The following is a 27,240-nucleotide window of genomic DNA, read 5'->3' as shown; positions in this document are numbered from 1 at the left end:
TCCCCGTACCTAAAGCCCAGCGAACCCCCCGGAAACTGTGGCACACATTAAGAGCAAACGATTCACAATAAGAGAGGTGTACCGCGCTGATCCCAGAAAAACAAGCAGAAAGAAACAGAGAAGAAAAAGGAGGCCATGGAAAAAGAGATAAAGACTAAAGAGTCCCCTCCCCCATCCCCCCACCCTGCACCTCTGCGAATGAGTATGGCCCCACCCCCCAGCAGTGTGCCTGTCGCCCTGGAACTAGACCCGAAATATAGAAGAGACAGGGAAAAAAGGAGTAAGAAAGAGCCCCCCCAGACGGGGGGGCGGAGAGAATGTAATAAACTGGAGGAGGGCCTTCAAAACATACCCCCGGCTTCTCCCTCCCGCACGGTGAAGTCTCCCCACAGCAAACAATTAGCAGCACCAAGTTGATCATATCAAAAAAAGGGGGGGGGAGTGGGGAGCATTATGCACCAACTATGCGAATAACCATGAGAGCACGCAACCATGAGTCCGCCTGTCTACTAGGTGACCACTCCCGAAGGATCAGCCTCAGCCTTGACCGCTCTTTGCGATTCTGCCCATGCCTGCCCCTCGACCCAGCACCATGTCCGATGTCCCAAGGTACAGGAGTGTCCAAAAACAGTCGGGAAGCGACGCACACATGTGGGGTGGAAGTCTCTGAGCATCAGCACGGACCGCTCCATGGAGGGGCGTCTTTTCCAGTGCTGCCCCAGGATCTGCACTGCACACAAGGTCCAGACAGGCTGAAGCAGTCAAATGAGACACACGTTGCTGGAGTCGTCCCTGGGCCGCCGGAGACCGCGCACAGGACAAGGCCACCATCTTCCGCTCAGGTCCAATACCTCCGGAGCAGATCAAGCCCACAGTTAGCCGACCACACGGTAGCATACTGTCCGGAGTGTCCGGCTGTACACTAATCGCGGGGGGGGCCGCAACATCTTCCTCCTGTGTGCAGTGTGGAAAGCCACTGTGTACTTGTGGACCAGCATTCCGCCACTGTCCCAACGCTGATACCACACCATCTAGCTTCCTCCCCAGGACCCCGGCGCCATGAGTCAAGGAGTAATGAAGGGCACCAAGGGCCTCCAGGAGGTCGCCGTACCCCAGAGCAGCTCTCTCCGATCGCTCTGCCACACTCCCGACCGTCACACACCCCCAGTCCCGCTGCGTCCCAGCGGACAGGATGGTAGGCTGCATAGTGACAAAATGGCCGCTGGGAAGGCCCGACTCGTATTGGGGCCAGGACCCCGGGACCAACGCCTCAAGGTCCACGTCGCTGAAGACAGGGATCCCGGGGCAGGCACAGATTCAGCCGTTGCGCGGTCACGGGCAACAGTCGTCTCCGCCACGGACCAGCTCCCGCGAAAAGCCGGGAGCAGCCCGCAAGGATCAGAGCGAGCCAGGGACGGCGTCCGGGCAGCTCACCGTCAAAGGCAGGGGCAAACACCACAGAATCCGAGAATTGCACACCCGGGCATGTCCTCGGTCCGCAGCGCTCAGCAGGGGGGAGCGACCACAGCAAAATGCAGGCCGAGGGGAGCACCACTCCGGCGGACCGACTCCACCCAGTCACCACAGGCCGCTGTTGTTAAACTGCCGCCCGGCCAAGGCGTCCACTCGAGGTCCCGGCTTCGGGACCGCACGGGCCGCAAAGTTCAACCGCTGATTTCTCCGGCGGTACGGCAGTCAGAAACCTCAGAGTCACACGATCGGTTGCCACTTTCGTTTACGAACACGATCTCGTAGCGCAGAATAAGGATCTCATGCAGGATATCCGTGCGGGATGCGGAGGTTCACGGAGCCGGGAGCTACGCTGCCGTCCCGGTCGCCATCTTGGCCTCCTCTGTTTTTGATATGTTTTGCTGGTTTAGATGCTTAATCACTGGTGTTATCTTGACACTTTTATTGTTGTTTGGAAACTGCTAATTTTACAAGATACTTTGCAATGCTTTTAAAACTGCTTCCTGCGGGCCCCCTAGGAATGTGTCACGGACCCCTGGGGGTCCGAGGACCACTGTTTGGGAAACACTGCCTGGTACCATTGGCTCCCTTCCAATTTTTCCGATTGCCTCCTCTGTTTTTGATATGTTTTGCTGGTTTAGATGCTTTGGGCACTGTGCCACTGCTATTCAGTGCACAGTGCAAGTGCTCCCTAGGTTAAATTGATATATTGATTAGTGACTCCATTGAAAGGGTTATTTGATTTACTTGTTGTACCCTAGTACAGTGCACCATGTGTGCCCAGGGCTTGTAAATCAAATGCTGCTGGTTGGCTTGCAGCACTGGTTGTGCCACCCACAAAAGCAGCTTGTAAAGTGTGTCTCAGGTCTGCCATTGAAGAGCCTATGTGCAGTCTGGTACTGCCATGCTGACTGACCGAGTGCACCCACTTGCCAGTCCCTAAACCTTCCCTTAACGTCATATCAGACACCCCTATGGTAGGCCCAAGGGCAGGATGCATTGTAAGTATAAGGTAGGACATGCCCTGGTGTGTGTGGCATGTCCTAATAGTGAATTACAGCCATTTCAGTTTTTCACTATTGCAAGGCTACCTGTTCCCCATAGGCTAGAATGAGCAGTTTGATTATTACATCTTATAATCCTCACTGACTCAGGGAACAAGGTAGAAATTCGAATTTAGTATGCCTGAACTCAGAATGATAAAATACATCTTTTAGTGAAGTTGGTTTTAACATTCTGGTGCCGATTCCGATCCTGTAAAAAGGCCCTACGAATCGTCGTACGGAGCATTTTCTCCGTACGACTCGTACCCGGTAAACTGTCCGTACAACCTAGGAAGTACGATTCGTACAGAAAGCCTATTTCCGTACGAAACGTACAAAAGAAACCCTACGAATCTGATCCGGAACAGCCTGTACGCGACGTCCATACGTATGTAAGCAGCGTTTTACGGCCCAGCAAGTACGATCCGTCCCTACGGCACTCCGTACGGCTCTTTTTTTACGGGAGCCAATAACAGCCGTAAAAGCTGAGTCCCCAGGGGTACAAGTCGTACAGGCCCCCCCACCCGCGTATGTACGCACCGTACCCCCGTATGTACGCACCGTACCCCCCCGTATGTAAGCACTGTACCCCCAGCGTGTACGGGGGGTACGGTGCGTACATACGGGGGGGTACGGTGCGTACATACGGGGGTACGGTGCGTACATATGGGGGTACGGTGCGTACATACGGGGGTACGGTGTGTACATACGGGGGGTACGATGCGTACATATGGGGGGTATGGTGTGTACATACGGGGGTACAGTGCGTACATACTGAGAGGGTATTGGGGGGGGCCTGTACGACTCGTACCCTGGGAACAACTTTTCCCGGGCTACGAGTCGTACAAACTTCGCTTCGTAGCGGGTAGAGTAATTCCCCGTGTACGGGACGTTTTCCGTACGATTCGTAAATCGGATAGCCGGTCCGGATCGTACTTGTACGCTCGGACTGCATTTTTACGAATCGTACGGAAAAGAGTCCGGGTACATTTCGTACAACTTTTCCCGTTATGATTCGTACGGATCGGGCCGATCTGTATATGTACTTTTTCCCGTACGAATCGTACTTCACGGGTCGGACGTGACTTGTACGATTCGTACGGAAAAAAATACGGATACGAGTCGTACGGAATTTTTTTTTAACGGATCGGAATCGGCACCTCTGTGTTTGAAAATAACACTTTTAGAAAGTAGGTATTTTCTTGCTTAACTGTCCAAGCCTGCATCTGCTATGTTGTGACAGGGGCTGGGGATTCCAGGGGAGAGGGTGAGTCAGCACAGGGCTGAATAGAAAGATCTGCATGTAGATGGGTGGGAGGAGTTGCACCTGGGACCTGAATAGGGCTGTGCCTTCCCTCCACAATGCTGGCTCCACCTCCTGTGGTGTGTCTGATGTCTCTGCTTTGCACTCTGAAAGGAAAGAAGGAGTCAGGTAAACAAAGTGCTCCAGGTCTGACCAAAACTGGTTTGGACTAGGCAAAGGCCTCTCTGCCTTCAGAGAACAAAGAGAAAAGTAGTATAAATATGGGGACCCAAACCCCAAGTCTTTAGATCACTTCTGGAACAACAAGAAGAAACCTCTGCCAAGGAGAAGAACCAAAGGAAGCTGTAGGAGTTGGACTGCCCCCCTGCCAGTGTGCTGTGTTGTTGGGTTGACCTGCAGTGGTGTCTTCATTGCCAAGGAGAGGAGAAGGAACTTTTACAGAACTTTCATCATCTTGCAGAATATTTCTCCAAGGGCTTGAACTTGTGCTTGCCTCCTGCTGAAGTCTCAGGGACAACAGACTTCACCACCAGCTCCCCTCTGAATTTCCTTCCTGGGAACTCTATCTGCAGAAGCCTGTGTGTCGCTGGCAGCTGGAAGCGCGACGCAACGAGAAGAAGCGTGTCGCCGCCGCAGCCGTAGTCATCGCATTGCCTGAGAAGCGTGACACCACCGCATCTCCCAGAAGCGTGCCTTCGTCGCAGCTGTCTGCTGTCGCATCACCGGAGAAGCGAGTCGCAACCGTGAGGGTCGCCGTCACATCATCGGAGAAGCGTGTCGCAGGGCCTGTCGCGGCTCCAAAGTACAGAGTCGCCGCAAGGCTGCCAGGGCGTGTCGCATCGTCTCAACGTCGTCGCATCAAGGACGCCTTCTTATCGCACCGGATTGTCGCATCGCATCGAGGCGCCATCTTGCCGCATCGCAACCGGGCTGCAGCACGAGAATCTACGCATCACCTCCTCTCCGGTAAGGATCAAGACGCATCCCCTACTCTGCGCAAGCATTGAGGCGCGACGCATTGTCTCCCCCAAAGCAAGGAACTGTGTCGCATTTACCATCAACTTGAACTAAGCTAATTCTACCATCTTTAAGTCAATTTTGAGTACAGTATTGTGGATTTTTGTCGTTTGTGGTCTTGTATTAAGTCTATATAAAGAATACTTATTTTTATAAAACCTGTGTGGTGTCCATCTGTAGTGTTTTCACTGTATTACTGTATGTGTTCACAAATGCTTAACACACTGCCTCTGGGATAAGCCTGTCTGCTCGTGCCAAGCTACCAAGGGGGTGAGCAGGGGTTATCCAGTAGTGTAATCCCCTTTCCCTGACTTAGAAGCAAGGGTACCTATTTGGTCAAAGGTATCTACAACTGCCAACTAGAGACCCCCAGTTCTAACAATGACCAACCTCCCTTTCTGCTATTGTGGATGCAGGAAGTGATGCTGAGCGAAGTTCTTTGGTGAGTTGGTGGATGTGAAACCGGTGATTGAGGTATGCAGGTCCTGTGTTGTGTAGTGACTTGAATATGTGTGTGAGTAGTTTGAACTGGCAGTGCTTCGGGAGGGGGAGGCAGGGGAGCATATTGATGAGTGGTGTGGGTTCAGCGGGGGAGGTCGAAGATGAGTCTGGCAGCGGGGTTTTGGATGGTTTGAAGTCTGTGAAGATGAGTCGGGATGAGGCGTAAACTGTGTTGCTGTAGTCCAAACTGCTTGTGATCAGGGACTGCATGATGGTAAGTCTGGTGACCAGTGGGAGCCACTTGAAGATTTTACGGAACATGCGGAGGATGCGAAAGCAGGAGTAGGTGATGGTGTTGAACTGGGACTTCATAGTGAGGTTGGGGTCGATGATGAGGCCTAGGTTCCTAAGTGATCAGTCCCCAGTGTGGTCGGTTTTTGACAAGGCGATAATAGGAGTGAAGATAGAGTAGATGATTTTGATTGGGTCATATAAATATGAACACTAAGCTGAAGTCATTTCTGAAGACATTTTATAACTCCAGTAGGGTCTCACTGTTTACTATTGTTCTTCAAGGTGTTAGGGAGCATTGCAGCAGGAGTAGTTATCAGCAGTTGGCCATCTGAACCCATCTGTATCAAAATGCCTTTAATACCCTAAAGGAGAATTTCAACCACAATACTATAGGGATGGTATGTTGTAATTTGGATAAAGCCTACACTGTGGCAGTATTCCATTTTTCTTGTGAACAGACACATACTTCATATGTAAATTCATAGGTTCCATAGATGCAATTTTTTGTGGAAGCTTGCTTTGATGGCAAACATGCTTCTGCAGTCATTTAACAAATGCATATGTATAAACCTAATATAAGTATGTGTTTTTGTCAATTTTTTCTACTAATAATAGTTCCAAGTAATTTTTAGGTCTCGCCTAAGACATATTGCTAACTGGCCGTGGATTTAGAGCCCACCCATTGCTTACCATTAGCTGTCTTCATTGTTACTCTTATTTGCTTGCTACATATTGGTTACCATGTGTGAATTTGCTCCTCCCCTTGAGAATAAACACATACTCTATCATTCCATTTCTCGCTTTTTCAGGTGCTGCTTTTTTCTTTTTGTTTCAACATTCTACAAGACTGCATGTATTTTTCAACTGCCTGCCTAGTGTCTTTCTCTCCCCGTTCCGCCATGCTCTGTATTCCTCTTCTCAACTGTGTGCTTCTCACTCACTCTCTGCGTTGCATTCTCACTGTGTGCCTTCTCCCCATTAGCTCCATATTCTATCTTTCATTTGATCCTCCCATTCACATGTTGTTTCCTACACCTGTACTTCCCTTTTTGCTAATGCCCCAACCCGTGCCTCCTTTTGGTTCTGCCTCTCATTCCTTATGTTGATTCCACCCCCACCCATGTCCCCGTGTTGGTTCCATACCCAGCATTGCACCCCCCTGTGTTGCTTTTCCTCCAGTTTTGCTTTCCCACACCCATTTAAAAAAAGTACTTTCACATATTTTTTACTGATCCAACTCGCAGATCTATCAAATAATGCAGTAGGCTGCGTCAAAAGCTTTTTGATGCTGTGCTGCATGGCTAAAATCATTAACAAAGCCAATAAATCGCAAAGGCGAGACCTATTGGCTTTGTCAATACTCCTTAAGATTATTATGGTTATTGTGAAATTAACTAAATCAGTTTTTGGCATCATCACACCACAGTGTCAGCAGGAGGACATGGTGTACCTCAGAAATATCAGTGCATGGATTTAGGGAGGAAAATGCAATGTGCACTATTACCCAACTAACACATTTAAGTAATCAGTCCCTAGATAGGACTTTCAGTGTGAACTAGGCTTATAGAATGCTCAACGCAATGAATGTGGTAGGCTGAAGGAAGAGTTAGGGTTGTCAAGACTTTGACTTTGGACTTACTCTCTCACGCAGAACAAAAATAAACCTAGCTGAAAAGGGCACAGGCAGTGTCCAAAAAGACTTTAATGGCCACAGATGCTCGTAGAAGGACGACCCATTAAAGAAGAAAAGTTCAAACAGGAAGCTCCCTAAGCGCAAAAGTGAACACATGATAAGAAGACATAGGATCGAAAAGGGGCATTCACAGACTACATTCTTTGCTGGTGGCTTATTTGGTGCTCAAACCGGTCCAGTTTTAATGTCAATTGGGTAAGGCCAAGCACAGCTCTGCAGGTCCAGGCCGTGACTGCAGGAGGCGCACTTTATGTCTTTATTGACTTTCCCCAACCAGAGTAAGAGGCCAGACCTGTACATCAGTGGGGTTGGTGAGCCATCCTGCTCATTGATGGTTTTAACAATATCATGAAAGGTTCTTAAACTGTATTTCGTTGATTTTCAGTGTTTGAGCAGCAGCTTCGGTACAATTAAAATAGTACCTTGGAGAACTTCACACGTGAGCCACAAAAACAGTTCAATTGGGCACAGTGCCTGAGTAATACAAAGTGTTGAGTGAAGTCTAAAGTTCCCCATACCCACCTCATGGTCCGTGCTGGTGATGGAGCAGGTAGTGCAAAATTTTGTATACCTCCTCTATTTTTGCATGAAAATACTAATTATATAATCTATTAATTATAATATTATTAAACGAGTGTTGCATGTACACTATTCAACATTATTAATACTTAAACTACACATGGGATTTGCTAATTGCATGGCTAAATAACTCTTATAACTAAAATCTGTACGCATAGTAACAATAGTATATGTGGTAATAGAATACTGCATGATATATGTTGCTTTGTGATGTTGCACACTCGAGGAGGATCGAAAAAGGTGAATATAATTGCTTTAAATGTTGCTATATGCTAGATAAATACAAGCACATAGAGGGATTAGCAAGGGGTTAACATTAGGATCACCATTTATATGAATTAATTATTCATTTGTGTTTGTTTTGCTTAAGTTGGCATCTGGGCCTAAATCCAATATGGCCGCTGTCACCACACGCAGAAGTGGCCACTGTCTCATGAGGCACGGAGTGAGCTGCGCATGTGCAAGAAATCTCCTAAACCTCGTAGCGACCTTTGCACAACATGTCCCCGGTCAAGGATACGAAACGGGACATTCGCCAAGACAGGGGAACAATCAACCTTACAGTAAACCGGAACAAGCCGACACTTCGCTGACCAATGACCTCACCCCTCGAACTGTACTGAAAATCTGGGAATATAAATCGTACGATCTCAACCAGGCAATCACGACTGTCCTAAAGTTTAAAATTGTATCTTCTTTGACTTGATTTATTATAAAAAAGGGTAGTAGAATAGGGAGGGTTCAGATCTCTCTTTCTTTTCATTCATCATTTTTCCACGTTCTTTCGTTTTGACGCCTTTTCTGAAGATCCAGATGCTGCCCGGCCGCTTGATGACTGCAAACTTTTTCTAAATCCACGGGCTATGATAGATGCTTGCACGATTTCTGGTCCTTTGACAAATTGGGACTGTAACGTGCTGAGCAGAGGACTTTGAGCTTTGGCCTGCTTTTTCGGACAATTTACGCCAAAATTTGGTTATGCAGAGCCAATGAATTAGAAGACTTCAGATAGCCAGATTAGATAAATATGATGTTCTGCGATTTATTTGAATTGATCTAAAAACTCTAAACTTTGACGAGACAAAAGCAAATATTAATCATTATGAAAATTTAGATAAACAAATATTGATTAACAAGAAATATGAGTTTGTAGTTTCATTAAGGGAAATAGGGATTCTGAGTCTTAAAATGTGTTTTAGCTGGCTCTAAATCACCATCAACCAATCCAACTAAATTGGTCCATTGACCAGGTGGGTGGAGTGCCTTGATGTTTGAAACTAGGGATCTATAGGCGAAAGATGTTAACGTATATTTTGTAAAATAACTTTTCTCTCCTTAGGTTATAAGGTATTCCCCTCACATGTCCAGTGCTTGAATTACTCATACCTCCTGTGTGCAGACTCGTGAAAGAAACATGTGAATGTTGGTGTTATGGGCCCCACCAATGACTGCGTGTGTGAATGAGCTAGTGTGACGTCGGGTCAACGGCGCAGGGAGGATATCGGTAAATGTTGTTCCCCATTTCCCAGTCTTGCGCTGGATCACTGGCACTGCACAACATTTGGTTTCATGACAGGGAGTCATTGCAGGCGTCTGACTCTGTCTCCAGAATAACTCATCTCGTGTCTCGTGTCAGCCACACCGATCACACAGCAGGAAGGCTGTCAGGGCACAATGGCAGACAGAGAGTTACAGTGAGGCTCTGAGTGAATCTAAGGCTGTGTGGTCTAGCTCTTATACCAGACCTTTAGTCTATCAAAGATCACAGGTAAGGATGACAGCACTTCTTCTGAGCAGGAGCAGGGAGGCCAGGTATCTGTATTGTAAAAGGTTTGCTAAAGGGTAATGGATAAAGATTGTCAAAATGCAGGGAAACACTCTAAACGGATTTCTTCATTTTCTCAGCTGAAATCTACTATTCATTACCTCCGTGTCCGTTTCCGTCATACCAGTTTTTAAATTATGAGCATTTGGTTCCTATCTACAGACATTGTCCGCCCCACCTATGCCAGCTTAAAACATGCAAGCCTTCCAACATAGCTAGCCACTTCTAAATCTAGAAACCCTGCTTGACCTAGAAAGGGAGAACGCCGTCTACCAACACTTCATTTTTTTTTGTTTCTTGCAGATACCACGTCAAACTGTGCTTCACTATCAGTAGATAGGCTATTTTTTTATTTATTACTGATGGTTTGCATTTGATCTCTTAGAGCAGGTTGGGGCCCGCATTAGTGAGTCCTGTGTATGCATAGAAGGTTGCTTTACAGCCGAATCTTTACCTGAATTCTTACTTCAGCAGGTTCAGAGGACTACAAAATACATGTTTGTTCTTTTTAATGGCTGGACTAATGGGGGGCCTACTTTATCTATCTCTGATTGATTCCTCTTGGTTATTTGAAGAGGTATTACTAATTCCTTTCTGCACAATCCATGCCATGTCACACTCCAAAATGGCAAAGGTCCACCAAGATTTGGACCAATATTCAGTCTCATTGGTTACTGTCGGAGTCCGACCAGTTATGTCAAGCATCGCCTCACGGGACCGCCCCTCTCTTTCCTTTTTAGCCCCCGGTTGTGGACATCAGCCATAGTGGCCGAGATGAGTACTATGCCACACAGGGCTGCCCTTTAACTCCCGGGAAAAGGACAACTCTGGCCCCACCCCCTGGGGGTGGGACTACAACACGTCAGCCCAAGATAAGACGGTCGGAGCCTATCAACGTGGTGTGGATGACCGGAAGGAGGAAGAAGACGGAAGGCAGAGCGTGGAGACAGGACGAAGGAGCCTGACACCGACGGAGGAACCGAGAAGCCTGAACATCCCTGACAGACCGGTTGAGGAGCAGCCAGGAGGGCACCGACCCCATGCAGCGCCCAGCCATGTTCCCGGAATGACGTGGCTTGAGCAGATGCAGGCATGTGTCCGGGGAACTGGGAAAAGGGTGGAGACAGCATCTGTGGAAGGTGGGGGAGGCTTCTGAGACCTAGCCCCATAGTGAAGCCGCAAGCGTTGGTCAACTGGCACATCCCCCTTCTCCTTTTGGTGACGGTTCTCCCCCTACACCCCCTACAGAAATAACCGGGTGAAACGCTCCTCACTCCTTTCCCCCCCCCCACCCCCCCGAAGCGCATACAGATATCAGGCACTAACGGAAGTGCATTTTTTTTTGCTTTCTGCTTAACTCCCATACCCGATCGACCCCCTGAGGAAGCAACATCCACGGCGACGCCAAGGAGGGAGAAGACCCGATCTCCCTGACTACGACATCCCCATCCACTTTGTTGAAGTTGTGTTTTTGTTGTCTAAACCAAAGAGTTATACCACAAGCTGTATTGTCTCGTGTCACCTGCCCAGAGCGACAAGGGGTGGAGAATGCGGGCATACAGCACCTAGTTGAGGGACAAAAGAAACTGGAATGGACTGTGGAACGCCAAATAAACTCCGCCCAAGTGGATCAAGATGCGTTTAAAGACATAATGAAGTCCCAGTTGGACACCCTACTAAGGGCAACCGAAGAGTAGCCCCAGACTGCCGCAGAACACAAGCTCACTCAAGGATTCATGGCAGCACCCAATGTCTCCCTGCAGAAATATGTGTCAGGAGAGGACCCTGACGCCTTTCTCCTGAATTTTGAAAGGGCAGCTGGGGCATCGGGTTGGCCAATAGGGAAGTGGCCTTTATTCCTTGCCCCTCTGTTGTCAGGTGAAGCCCAGGCAGCATACCAGGTTGCAAACGCCGGGGGTGTTACTCCCTACAAAGAGATAAAGGCAATTATCCTGGACCACCTGGGGATGGACTCGGAGGCCTGTAGACTCTGATTTAGAAAGGAAAAAGGATGTCCTGGGGATAACCCCAAGACCCTTTTTTTCAAACTGAAACTCGCGGCAGACAAATGGCTTAAGCCCGCACACCGCACCAAGGAGGAAATAATGAACTCCATATACTTGGAGCAGTTCTTAGAGGCCTTGCCCTTTCCCACCCAGCGGTGGCTGAAACAACATGCCAATCTCACAGCAGAACAGGCAATAGAAATGGCGACCTCCTTCGCTCGTTCTCAGCCTCGCATCACCATTTGGGAACCGGAGAAGACCCCCCTGAACGATACCTACCGCCAGGAAACTCCTTAGGCCTATCAAAGAACCCAAAAAAGTACGGACCCCGAGACCAGAGATGTCCTCACACTGTGGACCCCAGTGTTTTGAATGCGGAGAGTGGGGCCATATAGTCCGGGCCTGCCCACGAAAAAAAACAGACACCACCTCTAACATAGCATCAAACTACTAGAATATTTCTCCCTGGTAGGATTTCCACACCAAATCTTAACTGATCAGGGCACCCCCTTTGTGTCGAACTTATGCCCCAGGTCTGTAGAATGTTGTACGTGAAACACATAAAGACCTCCGTCTATCATCCTCAGACCGATAGGCTGGTTGAGAGATACAACGGGACCCTTAAGTTGACTCTGAAAAAGATGCTTTCGGGAGAGGGAAAAAACTGGGACCGCCTTCTCCCTCTCGTTCTCTTTGTCATCCGGGGGCAGTTTCAAAGCAGTCTGGGGTGCTCCTCTTTTGAGTTACTCTATGGACGGCATCCCAGGACCTTGCTGGAGATGACAAGGGAGGCCTGGGAGAAAGAGGCTAACAAGACCAGCGAACTCATGGAATACACCCAACATCTTCGTTCCCGAATAGGAAAGCTGCGCGAGCTAGCTCATGCCAACCTAGAGAAAAGCCAAACAACCCAAAAACATGTCTATGATAAGGGAACAAAGTGGAGAACCCTACATGTGGACGACTGGGTGCTTCTCCTTCAGCCTACCTCTCTCCACTGTCAAAAGAGAATGGAAGGGTCCCTACAAGGTAGTAATCACCATATGGAAGCCCACATATAGGCTCCAGCTCGGCCCTAACAAATACCAGACGTACCACATTCACTTGCTCAAGAAGTGAATAGGACCCCTACCACAGAACAACCACCTCACTCTGTCAACAGAAAACACGTCTTGTACTCTAGAAAGCCTGGTAGTCAACGATTCTCTAACAAAAGACCAACCTGTATACCTGTTAGACGTACTAGAGTCTTATACTTCCCTTTTTTCTGACCTCCCCGGGAGGACCAACTTGGTGGAGCACCGCATATACACAATCCCCGGGAAGGTTTTCCGTCAACAGACCTATAGGGTACCGGCTGCTCGTCGGGAGGCCATTTCTGAGGAAGTCAAAAGGATGTTACAGATGAGCATGATCCATCCATCACGGAGTGAATGGACCTCTCCTATTGTGATGGTCCCTAAACCGGATGGGTCGGTCCGGTTTTGTATTGACTTTTGCCAGGTGAACACTAGATCCAAACTTGTTGTCCACCCCTTGCCCGAGTAGATGAACTGATTGAACGGTTGGGGGACGCCCGCTTCATAACCACCTTATACCTCACTAAGGGTTACTCGCAGGTGCCTTTAGGAAGAGCCGACCAAGAGAATACTGCCTTTTCTACCCCGACGGTCTGTTTATATTTACGGTGCTCCCTTTTGGTCTCCACGGGGCTCCTGCAACCTTTCAAAGGTTAATGAATCAAGTCCTGCAGTCCCATCAAGCCTATTCTTCGGCATACCTGGATGACATCGTCATCTATAGTCCCACATGGGAAACCCATCTCGAACACTGTCACCAGGTGCTCCAGGAATTACAAAAAGCAGGACTCCCCGTCAACACCAAGAAATCCCGTGTGGGGTTCCATGAAGTAAAATACCTGGGATACCTACTAGGGGATGGGTGCATAGAAACCCAGGAAGAGAAGATCAAAGCTATCACGAAGGCCCCCCTTCCCACAACAAAGAAAGAAGTAAGAGCGTTTTTAGGTCTTCTCGGCTATTACAGAAGGTTTGTTCCCAGGTACTCTGAGATAGCCGCCCCCATCACCGACCTTCTGAAAAAGAATGCCACTAAACAAGACCTAGCCTCCCTTTCCATCTCTGTCTTGGAAGCGTTCAGGAGATTGAAGGCGGCAATAACCAGCAGTCCTGTTTTAGTCTCCCCTGACTACACCGTCCTTTTATTTTGCAAACGGATGCCTCCGATGTCGGCGTCGGGGCAGTCATCTCCCAGGTCTCAAAGGACGGACAAGAAAGGCCCATCCTCTTTATCAGCCAAAAGCTGTTTCCACGGGAACAACATTACCCAGTTATCAAAAAAGAGTGTTTGGCCGTCAAGTGGGTCGTTGAAAAACTCCGATACTACCTGGAAGGAAACAGGTTTATCCTGTTCACTGACCATGCCCCCTTGGTCTGGGTGAGCAGGAACAAGGGTAATAACCCCCCGGTGATGCGCTGGTTCCTGTCCCTCCAGCCCTTTTCCTTTGAGGTGCGGCACCGCAAGGGGTGCACAATTCCAATGCGGACTTCCTCTCCCGTATTCCTTTCATCCCCGAACTGGAAGACTCTAGGGGAGGGGTATGTCGGGGTCTGGCTTCCATCAACCCTGATCAGTTATATCAAGCATCACTGCACGGGACCGCCCCTCTCTTTCTTTTTTAGCCTCCGGTTGTGGACATCAGCTGTAGTGCCTGAGACAAGTACTATGCCACACAGGGCTGGCCCTTTAACTCCTCGGAGACGGACGGCTCTGGCCCCACCCCCTGGGGGTGGGACTACAACAGGTCAGCCCAGAATAAGACGGCCGGAGCCTATCAATGTGGTGTGGATGACCGGAAGGAGAAAGAAGATGGAAGGCAGAGCGTGTGGACGGAACGTAGGAGCCTGACGCCGACGGAAGAACCGGAAAGCCTGAACACCCCTGACGGACCGGTCGAGGAGAATCCAGGAGGCCACCGACCCCACGCAGCACCCAGCCATGTTCCTGGATGGACGTGGCTTGAGCAGGTACGGGAGCGTTCCTGGGGAACTGGGAAAAGGGTGGAGACAGCATCTGTGGAAGGTGGGGGAGGCTTCTGAGATCTAGCCCCATAGTAAAGCCGCAAGTGTTGGTCAACTGGTGCGTCCCCCTTCTCCTTTTGGTGACGGTTCACCCCCTCCACCCCCTACAGAAATAACTGGGTGAAACGCTCCTCACTCCTTTCCCCCCCCCCGAAGCGCATACAGATATCGGGCACTAACGGAAGTGCATTTTTCTTTGCTTTCTCCTAATCTGCCGTACCCTGATCGACCCCCTGAGGAAGCAACTTCCACGGCGACGCCAAGGAGGGAGAAGACCCGATCCCCCTGACTACGACGTCCCCATCCACTGTGTTTTTGTTGTGTTTTTGTTGTCAACACCCAATCATAATAAACCAAAGAGTTATACCACAAGCTGTATTGTCTCGTGTCACCTGCCCAGCATGACAGTCATCAAGTATCATGATACACAGAGTGAGTTCACATGAATATGCTACACATGAGACGCACGCCTCTTAGTCTTAACTTCCTGGCTGTAGGGTCTTTCTTAGCAGAAGAGGTCAAAGGTAAGTGCAGAATGTGGGTTTTGTTTCGTGTGAGGCTTCATGTCTACGACATGCACACTTAACAAAACACACTGGTGGAGTGAAATGGATGACAAGTCCCAAGGTGCCACAGCACCTTCACAAAAATTGCAATGGTGGTGGCCACCTTAGATTCATGGACTATTAGTTCCAATGAGGCTGAGGAAAATGACTACTGCAAAGGAGACCTGTAACACAAAGTGATGAAGATTCGCTTGAAATTGTTTTTGGTCTGGAAGTCTCCGACCAACTCAATACATAACCTTACTCATCTGTACTAGTTGATCCTAAAGTCAGCACCTCCTAAAAGTTGGGGAGGCCCTGGCTAAATGGACTGAAACGCGTCGACCTGATAGATGACAGAATCCCTAACAATTTTCACTCTGATAAAAAAGAAATCCACAATACCATATTAATTAGAGAGGAGTTTAAATGCATTATTCCCCAGATTGGTGATGAGATAAGGACGATCTTGATGATATGGGTTACAAACCAAAGTGATTTGAAAGAATTGTTTATCGCAGCCCTCTAAGAAATTTTGGGCAACAAGGATTCTGTCTGGAAGACAGAAGATACATTGAATGTATATGTATATAACTGTTGTATTATTATTATTATTATTTTTTTGTATCACTTCTTTGTATGTGAATGTAGATATTTGATGTGTTTTTTGACTAATATATGCATTGAGATAAAGCATCTAGATCTCAGTTCGGTGTGAGTATTTCTTTAATAAGATAAATGGTTTAAAGAGAATAAGTTCTCCCCTGAAGGATTAATTTAGGTCTCCTCCAGGTTCTAAAATTGTTTTTTCTGTTAGATTAATTCCGCTGCACTATCTTTTGTTCTTTGCTTTTCATATTGCGCCCAGGTGTTTGTGGAGTACGAGGGCAAACCCCCTTGTTATTGAAATACTGTAAACTAAACTGGCAGGAGCTGAGTAAGCAAGCGGGAGAGAGAGGATACCTGGAGGTGTCATGGACAGCTTTTACAGACATCAGTGAAGGAGAAAGGAACCTATGGACATGAGGGAACCAAAAGAGAAAAAACAACAACTAACAACATGTTGTCAGGCGATGTCTACATGTTCATTAGTCCCTTAAATAGTGGCTCTACCTCTTCTGCCTCGGAAGTGTCTTGAAACCATGAAGTTCGTAAAACCTATAAGCCAGCACCAAGTTATGGTTTAGTGTTCAGGTTATTAACAATTTCAGTTTCCCCATTCTTCAAGAGGTATGGAGAGGGAAATTAGCAAACTGTCCCCTGTGGTCACTCAAATCCACTTCCAAGGGCAAATCCTCTCCCTGTCTGGCTTGGCGGATAATGGAGGGGGAAGATCCAGGTATGAACTACATCTGCCAATGTCAGGGTAGGCATCTTTTGGAGGGATGCAAGATGCTGGGCACAGCCCCCAAGCCATTTTATCACAGGAAGGTCAACTTCTCCTCACACCCAAGGCCTTTAATTCTGCTTTGGGAGCTAATTTACACCTTATAAATGAGCTATTCAGCTTAGGGGTCACAGTTGTAAACTCAAGGAAATGGGCTTCTAGACGCTTTAGGCAGGTAAAAGGTGACCTATTAAAAGGACCTGTTTTTAAAACGGTAACAATCTGACTTTACCAGTTAATTGGATTTGGAAAGATTATTTCACAAACGTCTAAAATAAACCTTTTATCTGGTGTGTACACGGACATAACAATTTTTAATTTAATAATGTATCCCAATGCTTTCCTACAAAACAGCCTACACTGTCCCTTTTAGGTCATTGTCACTGTAAGGGCATGTTTAACATTCAACTTTTACATATTCTACTTTTAAAACGCATGCGCCCTTTCTTGTGAGCATTTTAGGCATACTTAGGGGGGATTTATTAATATTTAAAAGGAGGGTTTGGGGGTTATTTTGATAGGTCGAATATACAGTTTAAACCTGTACAGCCAAATTCCAGGTGGCAGGCCTGCAGTCATGCTTTGCACTTTATCTGTAGCACAATGACTGCTGCAGTCCACTTGTGACATTTAACTCACAGGCCCTAGGGGCACTTTACCATATACTAGAGACGTATCGGTAACTGAAATATGCCAAATTACGTGTATACCAATTTGAAATTTCTTTAGGGGTCATAGCACATACACTGGGCACTGGACAGACATGTCCCAGTGTGCAGAGTCAAAAAACAGCAACAAAATCTAGCAAAACAATTCGGGGTGAGCACACAAAAAGGGGGATTTTCCTACACGGAGCTTTAACAACTGCTATAGAATATTGTAAGAAGACCAGTTTCATGATGATTTATTTTTAACTCTAACAAGATAAAGGTGCTGTGCCATTGAGGTGTTGAATGTTTACAACAATGCCTCAGTTACTAGAGTAAATCTTGTGTACATTACATTTACTGTCAATGTTACCATTTATGAGAAATTCATGTAAGTGAAAAAACTACATGTATTTCAAGTTGATGTAAGAAAAGAGAGTAACAGCAGTCTGTGTTCTGTTTTCAGAAAATCCAAGAGGATCCTCATCTGACAAGACAAGCTATTGGACTACAAACCAATGATGCATCTTGTTTGCCTTCTCTGGTATACCTATTCACTCTGTTCGCGGTCAGCGGAGAGCACAATGTTATACATGCTCGGCCCTATAGACAGTGAAGGAGACTGATGGGTTCCACATTGTTCCCGCAGTCACATTCTGATCCACAGGTTAGAGGTGACTGGAGTCCCACAGTCACAGTCTAAGTTTTCCATCCTCCCCTTATGAAATTGCAGTTTGGCTCGTAGGCAGCCTGCTCTTTTCTTGGTATTATAGAAAGTGTTGGGGGTTGTCCTCTTACTTTTCTATGACAGGCAAGGTTTAAAGCAAAGACTCTGAGTGTACACTGCATGAAGATGGCATTTATCACTGCAAAGAAGCTAATAGCATGCGTGGGAAGCTACCTCACCACCTTGGGAATTTCTCCATATATATATGGGAAGATCTGTCTAGACCACCTGAATCCTCTACTGTGTAATTTAAGCTCTGGAGGAGTAGGGTCCATCTCAGGAGTTTAGGATGTTATCCTTTCTTTTTCAGTGTAAATTCAATGGTCTTTTGTCTGATTGAAATATAATCACACATTGAACAAGTAGGACCTAAACATATTTATGCGCCATTCTTTAGTGTATGCTGATTCATAAACATAACACATCCTATCCGTGCTCTCACAAAAGTACACAGAACATCCAAACTGTCCTAGCACTCATCCAAATGTTGAAGGCGCGCATACATACTTCACTGTTATTGTACATTTTTAACATCATTTTCCAGTCATTGCTCTCCTGCAGAGCAGCAACAAGATCAAATGAAAGCAAATCAATTCAGTGCCAAGCCTGCAACATAAATCCTATATTGCTAGCAGAAAATATTGTTAGAGATAATGAACAGTTGCCAATGCATGTTTCAAGGCATATGCTGCCTCTCCTGGGCTAAAACCAAAGAAAATAAATCTATGAATGCAGAACAAATTAGATACACGACATTATACAGAGATTTTTTTTTATACTTCAATAACCTAAAATGACAGAAATAAAATGTAACTCACATATTCACAAAATGCCTAAATCATCCAGCAACATTTCAAATCAAACACTTTACAAACTTGAATTGAATATTTAAAAACACATAATCTGATCATGCAAGCAAAATATATCTTGCCAAAGAATAATGACAGTTTAGTTTTCTACCTATTTGCATGTTGAATGGAGGACCAGAGAAATCTGTGGTATTTGAAATAAGATTAAAAGGTTCAAATACCTTTTGTTAATGAAAAAGAATAAAACACAAAATTGTCAATTATCTATCGACAGTAAAATGAACAGAATGGCGACCAATTGTTTGTGTCTGCAGCTTCCTTAATATGTATTCTATTCATTGTAGTCGTAACAGTTAGCCCATTTTGGGGGGTTTTGTGATAACTAATAAGAACATGTTTTAAGTACATAACCCCTTAACTATGGTGCCATGTTAGTTATTGCTTCACGAGTTCATTTAGCTCAAAAAGCATAGCTTGTGCTCAGTCTGTGCTTCCAAAAAAGAAAGCCACGTTGATGCCTTTGGAGTCGTTGCTTTGCCTGCGAGAGGTTGCCTTTGTGAGGTTTGCCTCTGTGAAGCTGTTTTGGGAGGTTTGCCTTCGTTGCATCAACTTCATGGCTACTCTTCCACTTTAGCCTGCCCAGTATTTTCTTACATACACATCTAACTAAGAGTGACTGCGCTGACAATAAGTCAAATTATGCCCTGCTCCAGTGCTTAATTTGTAAAAAAAATAAAGAAAATTAAAAAAGTGTCAGGGCCTTGACACTGCTACAAGTGTTACAATTCAGACTGTTCAAGGCCCTCAAAGCTATAAGAATGGCTTGGGCGGCAGGCATTGGTTGTTTTGAATGTATGTTGAAATAATAAACAACTGTTTTTCTGCTCATCTTTAAATTACACAAACAGTGCCACTATGTGGCAGCTGCCAAAAGTGCTGGTGTTGACAATAAGTGCCGGTGAGAGCACTGGACACTACCTGCTCAAATTAAGCACCGGGCTCCATTCTAAAGAATGTATACGATAAGGTCAAAGGCAAAGCAATAAAATCAGTTGTTGCAGAGCAAAACTGTCTACTGCACTGTATGGTATAAATATTACATTCTGAAACTATTGGAACACTGCAGTGCTTTTGCTAGCCTGAGCTTTGAGTTCTAAATAGGTCTGAAGTTTCTATCGCAGACTGATGTGCACTGCAGGTATGTGCTGGCAATAGTCACTGTGCCTCTGTTCGGTGAGTGCCTTAGAGATTTCTGGGTTTAAAGGGAGATCCCAGAGGGTTGTTCCTGGTCACTTACCGGTGTTATTCTTCCATTTGCACACCCATAGTCTGCCGGATGTGTGTGTGTGCCTGGCAGCTAACTGAAGACTTTGCTGTTAGGTACCCCTATAACCAGTTAGTTTCATATTTATGTAAGTTATATTTTTCCTTTAAACATATCTTACTATGTCATGCTGAGGGGGATATATGCCTTGCCCAGATATCTACTGTTGTTGAAAGAAAGTCTTCATCACTTTGTATCTTCAAACTGTAATCAATCCAGCATATACTTTTTCATTATCCGTGTCAAAGGTACTACTAGCTAAACTAGGTTAAAGTCATTTATAATGTACATTTGTTCCTAAAGTTTTTTGTAATTATCTGAATTATGTGTGCTCAAGACAGGGCCAATGAACCATAGAAAAAATGTTGAAATCAGGCCCCGCCCAGTTTACCCTGACCCGCTCATGGCTATCACACTCTGAACATATTTTCTGTCACAAAGAATGCCTGTCGATCTCTAGCGTGACTTTCTAATGCAATCCATTTCTGAGCGCAATCTTAGGCAAACATTGCTTTGTGAAATCAGTTAGGCCACACTGCTTGTTGGCAAACACACTCAGACATTGTGCAAACTGGCTGACCTGAAATCTGAAACAAAGGAGGAGAGCATGTTCAGGGATTAGTTGCCCCATCCTGGCCTGCGCCCATTTGCATACAAAGGTAAAGCGTACACAATCGTGAACATAGCAAACAGGCCTGGATGACTAATCAAACGCGCGCCGTGTACCGGGTTTGGACTGGTTCCCATGGAAGGCGAGTGAAAACCTCTCCGCTCCGATCTGAGAACATTAGCGCCCACCGATGAATGCCGGCTCTGTGTGGGCAGCCTGGCACCGCGCCCCGCTGTGTCTAACAGTCACGGGGTTCGCTCCCTGGCACTGAGCAGGCTGATGTCTGAACCTGGCTGGGTTCCATCGCGAGACTGTGGCAGGGTCGCTTCCCAGGAGACTGAAAAGAGAAATGTAAATGGCCAATACATTTCTTGAGGGAGACGAGAGTTTGCGTGAGGCCACTGGAGTGAACATGCTGTGTACTGCTACATTTAAGTACTCTACTCTAACCCCAGACACAAACACAGCGTACTGAATAAAACACAATTGAAATTGTCACACCAGGGATCAGATAACATAAAAATGAAACTGCTGGTGCAATTTGGCATTGGCATTTTTTGTAGTGTAAATATTGCACCTTTTTATACGTGGATGGACGTGCTCTTGGAAAATGTGCTTTTTTTGCGCTGATCCCTTTTGCACTTACCAGTTGCTGCATATGTACCATTGCAGTCTATGTAATATGGAATGCTGTGCAAAGTTGCACGCAGTCAAGTGGAATCTATGAAACTCAGTTACATTGAATCGAGCACATTTAGAAGAATTAAAGTCCTCATAAACTGAACATTAAATAAGCATAGGAAAAGCCAACAGGCCATGCATTAGCTGCCTTGATAATGGCATTATTTGTTGTGGTGGGTGGGCCTGCACACCTAAACTTTTTACAAAGTGTAAAATCCTCAATTTGACAACGCAATAGATTCTCTATTTAGCGTGCTTTCACGTGTGAGGGATGTGAGTCTACACCCCTATTTATGACATGAAATGAGAGAGGTTCTGGAACAACCAGTTCCTGCGTGAATCACAGCTATGACCAGAAAGGTCTCATCAATATTTAAATACAAAGTGCAAAAGAAATCTTTACAATGAAATTCATTCTGAAACTTGAAAAAAACTTGAAAAAACGATACAAGAATGAATTGTCCGTTGCTTGAGTATATTAAAATGTTCAAATATCGATGTACTGTTAATTTCACAATTCATCTAATGTATTACATACAGAATAATGATTATTAAATCAAAATACAATTTTACATAGAAAATCCCAATGCATTTCGGGTTGAACCCTTCGTCAGGGGATTAAAAATCGCTGTAAGTTGTACGTTCTGTTGTTTCGTCTAGTTGACCTCCTGTAGGAACTACAACAAAAAGCACATATAGTGCTGTTATTTGAGATCGGAATACATATTTCGATAGATAGAATTTGCACTCGAGAAGAGAGAGAATGACCCTGAAAACAAGTCGTGAAAGGAAATAAACAGTATTAAAACTGTTAGGAGCTGTTAGGGATCACCGAAATGTGTGCGTGAATAATAAAAAAGTGCGGGAAAAGATATTAACTTAAAGATTAGGCAGACATCCTGGTGGATGGTTATCCGCTTACCGAAAAGGAAACGAGCCTTGTTAATTACGATGTGCTCAATCTGTTGGTTATGAAACAATCTGTAAAAAATGTAAACTGTGAGCTATTGCTGCCTAGTGAAGCATTCTCGTGTGGTCAAGCATCTTTAAGAGCTACATAATGTTAAAATGCTCACCAGTCGCCGTTGTCGGGTGTGTTAAACCATAATACAACTTCGCCGTGATCTACGCGAACCGTGCCTGTAACACAAGCACCAGAAGTGACTCGTACGCTACAATGTTTGTTAAAAGTACACTTCCTAAGATTATGTAACAGAAAATCGTTACTGTATCTCACCTTCGGGAAGGGTCTGTATTTCTTCAAAGAGGCTTCCGGCATTAGCAAGCTCAGGAGAGCGTGTGCGTGGGCCAAATGAAGGGAGGTTTATAAAGAGACCCAACGAAAGAATTTCTAAAAATTCTTAACTGCATCTTACAGAAAGGTGAAGATGATGGCAACATTGACGCCAACACTAAAAAATTCTTACTTCATCCCACACCTAAGGTTCCGCATATATATATGCTTCCGAAGATCCACAAGAACAGACAACAACCACCGTTCAGGCCCATAGTAGCAGGCTGTGGATCGATGCACGAACCAATAGGAAGATACTTAGACTACCACTTGCAACCTCTGGTCCAATCTTGGCATACATACGTTAAGGACACTACAGATTGTCTACTTAAATTGGAAGCGATTACACCTCAGCTTACTGATGACTATTTCCTATGTACCATTGATGTAGTGGCACTTTATACTTCCATCGCTCACAATGAGGGACTCGAAGCAGTAGAGTGGAGACTACTGAATTCAACACTGACTAAAGACAAAAGCATCTTCTTGCTTGAACTTTTACACTTTTCGCTGTATCATAGCTATTTTTCATGGAAGAACACGCATTACCAACAGATCACCGGTACATCAATGGGCTTTCCGGGGGCCCCAGCTTATGCCAACACCTTCATGGCTTATTTCGAATATCAACATGTGCTCAATAATCCAGTCTGGCAATCTAATTCTATCCTTTTTCTACGTTACATAGATGACATTCTAATTATATGGAAGGGATCAAAAACCTTGCTAGAACATAGCATAGCGGAACTAAATCAATGCAATCCAAGGATACAGTTTACTTATGACATCCAATCTGAAAAGATTCATTTTTTAGATCTAGAAATTCACAAATCCTCCCATGGACTAACCACCATGATGTACAGAAAACCTACTGATGTTAACAACGCATTGCATTATTCTAGCGCTCACCCATATTCTCTTAAGAAACACTTACCAGTTTCTCAACTTACAAGGATTAAGAGAATCACCTCAGAGCACCACCAATGTGACATTGACATGAAGAAACAATTGGACCGCTACCGAGTGCGAGGCTACCCAGAACACATCCTCACCGAGGCTGAAAATCAAGTTGGGCGTAAAAAACGAGAAGACCTATTCCATACCACTCAAAAGACCCACTCTAAACGCGATGTTTTTGTAATAAAATACTCAGCTCAATCAGCACAAATCAAATCTATCATCAGAAAACGATGGTATATCATCCAACAAGAGTCTGATTTTCAAGATTTGTTCAGGGATTCTCCTCTTTTTGCCCACACCAGATCTAAGAATCTTAGGGACCTCCTTAAAAGCCACTCGAAACCTACCCCATTAAAACATGCGGGCATGAAAAAATGCCACAATTGCGGTCAATGCAGCAATGTAATTCTAGGAAATGAGTTTGCACATCCTCACACAGGCCAAAATATCAAACTTTGCCACAACTCAGATTGCAATACAGAATGGGTAATTTATGCCATCAAATGCCCGTGTGGCTTGGTATATGTAGGGAGGACAAGTCGCAAGATCAAAACTAGGATCATAGAACACAAGAGCAGAATACGTAACAAAAACATGAACTCTTCTCTTGTTACACATTGGATTAACACATCACACACCATTCCACAATTGCGTTTTACCATTCTTGAACATCTCCATATGCAGACTAATATTGACATGCGCAATGTTCTTTCATGCAGAGAAACATATTGGATAAAATACCTTGGTACGGTGATTCCTGGTGGTTTAAATGATCATTATGAATTATTATGTTTCATTTGAAAAGTGATGTCAGTGCTCTTTTCCTTGTAAAGAATTTGCACTCGCATTTGCATTACTTTTTTCATTTCACTTTTCTTATCATTTTTTCCTTTCAGTAGTTACTATATCATTACTGCGCCTTTTCTTACACCCGTCACTCATGAGCCAACTTTATTGACACCTAGGTTATCCACACAATAGAGCTAAACACAACAAAGTCCTATTTCCACTTGTTTCACTTTTTACGCGAGTCCTCTGTCGATGTCGACTACTTTGGAACGCATGAACTCTCTTTATAAACCTCCCTTCATTTGGCCCACGCACACGCTCTCCTGAGCTTGCTAATGCCGGAAGCCTCTTTGAAGAAATACAGACCCTTCCCGAAGGTGAGATACAGTAACGATTTTCTGTTACATAATCTTAGGAAGTGTACTTTTAACAAACATTGTAGCGTACGAGTCACTTCTGGTGCTTGTGTTACAGGCACGGTTCGCGTAGATCACGGCGAAGTTGTATTATGGTTTAACACACCCGACAACGGCGACTGGTGAGCATTTTAACATTATGTAGCTCTTAAAGATGCTTGACCACACGAGAATGCTTCACTAGGCAGCAATAGCTCACAGTTTACATTTTTTACAGATTGTTTCATAACCAACAGATTGAGCACCTCGTAATTAACAAGGCTCGTTTCCTTTTCGGTAAGCGGATAACCATCCACCAGGATGTCTGCCTAATCTTTAAGTTAATATCTTTTCCCGCACTTTTTTATTATTCACGCACACATTTCGGTGATCCCTAACAGCTCCTAACAGTTTTAATACTGTTTATTTCCTTTCACGACTTGTTTTCAGGGTCATTCTCTCTCTTCTCGAGTGCAAATTCTATCTATCGAAATATGTATTCCGATCTCAAATAACAGCACTATATGTGCTTTTTGTTGTAGTTCCTACAGGAGGTCAACTAGACGAAACAACAGAACGTACAACTTACAGCGATTTTTAATCCCCTGACGAAGGGTTCAACCCGAAATGCATTGGGATTTTCTATGTAAAATTGTATTTTGATTTAATAATCATTATTCTGTATGTAATACATTAGATGAATTGTGAAATTAACAGTACATCGATATTTGAACATTTTAATATACTCAAGCAACGGACAATTCATTCTTGTATCGTTTTTTCAAGTTTTTTTCAAGTTTCAGAATGAATTTCATTGTAAAGATTTCTTTTGCACTTTGTATTTAAATATTGATGAGACCTTTCTGGTCATAGTTGTGATTCACGCAGGAACTGGTTGTTCCAGAACCTCTCTCATTTCATTGATAATGGCATTGCCATTGATAATTTTCTCTTCTTTTGGATGGAGTTAAAGAAAAACCACTTAAAGATGGCAGCCCATACGTGACTATTTGTGTACATACATGCACCTGCTTGAGCACCAATATTTGACTGTTTTTTTTTAATAAAGTTTAAGAAAAACAATTCAAAGATTGCAGCTTGTTCTTTCTCAGACATGCACATGCTTTCATAGGCAAGAGCAGCCATTTTGAAATTACTATTAAAGGCAATTGTCAAGATGGCTGCCGCTTGCAGTGCCTGTGTAGAATGTGGCACACTGCAAGCAGTATCAAGGGTCAAGCAGCATCAAGGGCCAGGTAGTAGTGTCTGGGAAGCTGTCAAGCCCTCAAAAAATTAAAAACAGTTTAACAAATTCAAAAAGAGGCATGGCTTGGCATGCAAACAAGATGGCCACATAGCTCCGAGCACCTGGCTGCATGAACTCCCATCTTTCACCTGAAAAGGGTCCCATCCAAGTTTAGTCGCAGGATTAGTGAGCAGAAAGATGCTCCCTGATCCGGATGGTGGCCTTCAAAAGAAACAGAGCCAATGAGGAGGATCCAGCGCTGCAACACAGTAGCAAAAGGCCTAGTTTCCTGTGCCTGATGGGCACATTTGGAGAAAGGGTCATTCTCCACCCAGGAGATCAGCCACAAAATAGAGGATGTGGTCCGTCGGCTTTAACCGCCGACTTTGGTGCCGGACACCAGGGTTCGAGTCTCGAAGTCGCGTCCACATCCTGTGATTCTGGGCAAATCACTTAATCTCCCCGTGCCTGAATGTGTAATGTAAATTCGGTGGTCATGTCAAGCGCTCCAATACCTTCGGGTCAAGTTCGCGCTATATAAATATGCAAAATGTGCTTTTTTTGCGCTGATCCCTTTTGCACTTACCAGTTGCTGCATATGTACCATTGCAGTCTATGTAATATGGAATGCTGTGCAAAGTTGCACGCAGTCAAGTGGAATGTATGAAACTCAGTTACATTGAATCAAGCACATTTAGAAGAATTAAAGTCCTCATAAACTGAACATTAAATAAGCATAGGAAAAGCCAACAGGCCTTGCATTAGCTGCCTTGATAATGGCATTGCCATTGATAAGTTTCTCTTCTTTTGGATGGAGTTAAAGAAAAACCACTTAAAGATGGCAGCCCATACGTGACTATTTGTGTACATACATGCACCTGCTTGAGCACCAATATTTGACTGTTTTTTTAAATAAAGTTTAGGAAAAACAATTCAAAGATTGCAGCTTGTTCTTTCTCAGACATGCACATGCTTTCATAGGCAAGAGCAGACATTTTGGAATTACTATTAAAGGCAATTGTCAAGATGGCTGCCGCTTGCAGTGCCTGTGTAGAATGTGGCACACTGCAAGCAGTATCAAGGGTCAAGCAGC

The 27,240-nt window shown here is 45.1% G+C and overlaps 1 long non-coding RNA gene across 1 annotated transcript in view; it reads right to left on the bottom strand.

Moving 5' to 3' along the window:
* Positions 1-21,005, bottom strand: part of LOC146860313 (uncharacterized) — a 45,530-nt gene extending 24,525 nt beyond the window's left edge. Inside the window, exon 1 of the long non-coding RNA XR_014979133.1 lies at positions 20,899-21,005. This is a non-coding gene — a long non-coding RNA (uncharacterized LOC146860313). The remainder of the gene's footprint in view (positions 1-20,898) is intronic.
* Between the last annotated feature and the right edge of the window lie 6,235 nt (positions 21,006-27,240).

The sequence above is a fragment of the Triturus cristatus genome, chromosome 3_1, assembly GCF_964204655.1.
Source record: "Triturus cristatus chromosome 3_1, aTriCri1.1, whole genome shotgun sequence".
Taxonomy (NCBI): Eukaryota; Metazoa; Chordata; class Amphibia; order Caudata; family Salamandridae; genus Triturus; species Triturus cristatus.
The sequence above is the reverse complement of the archived record's forward strand: the minus strand, read 5'-3'. Positions and strand labels throughout refer to the sequence as shown.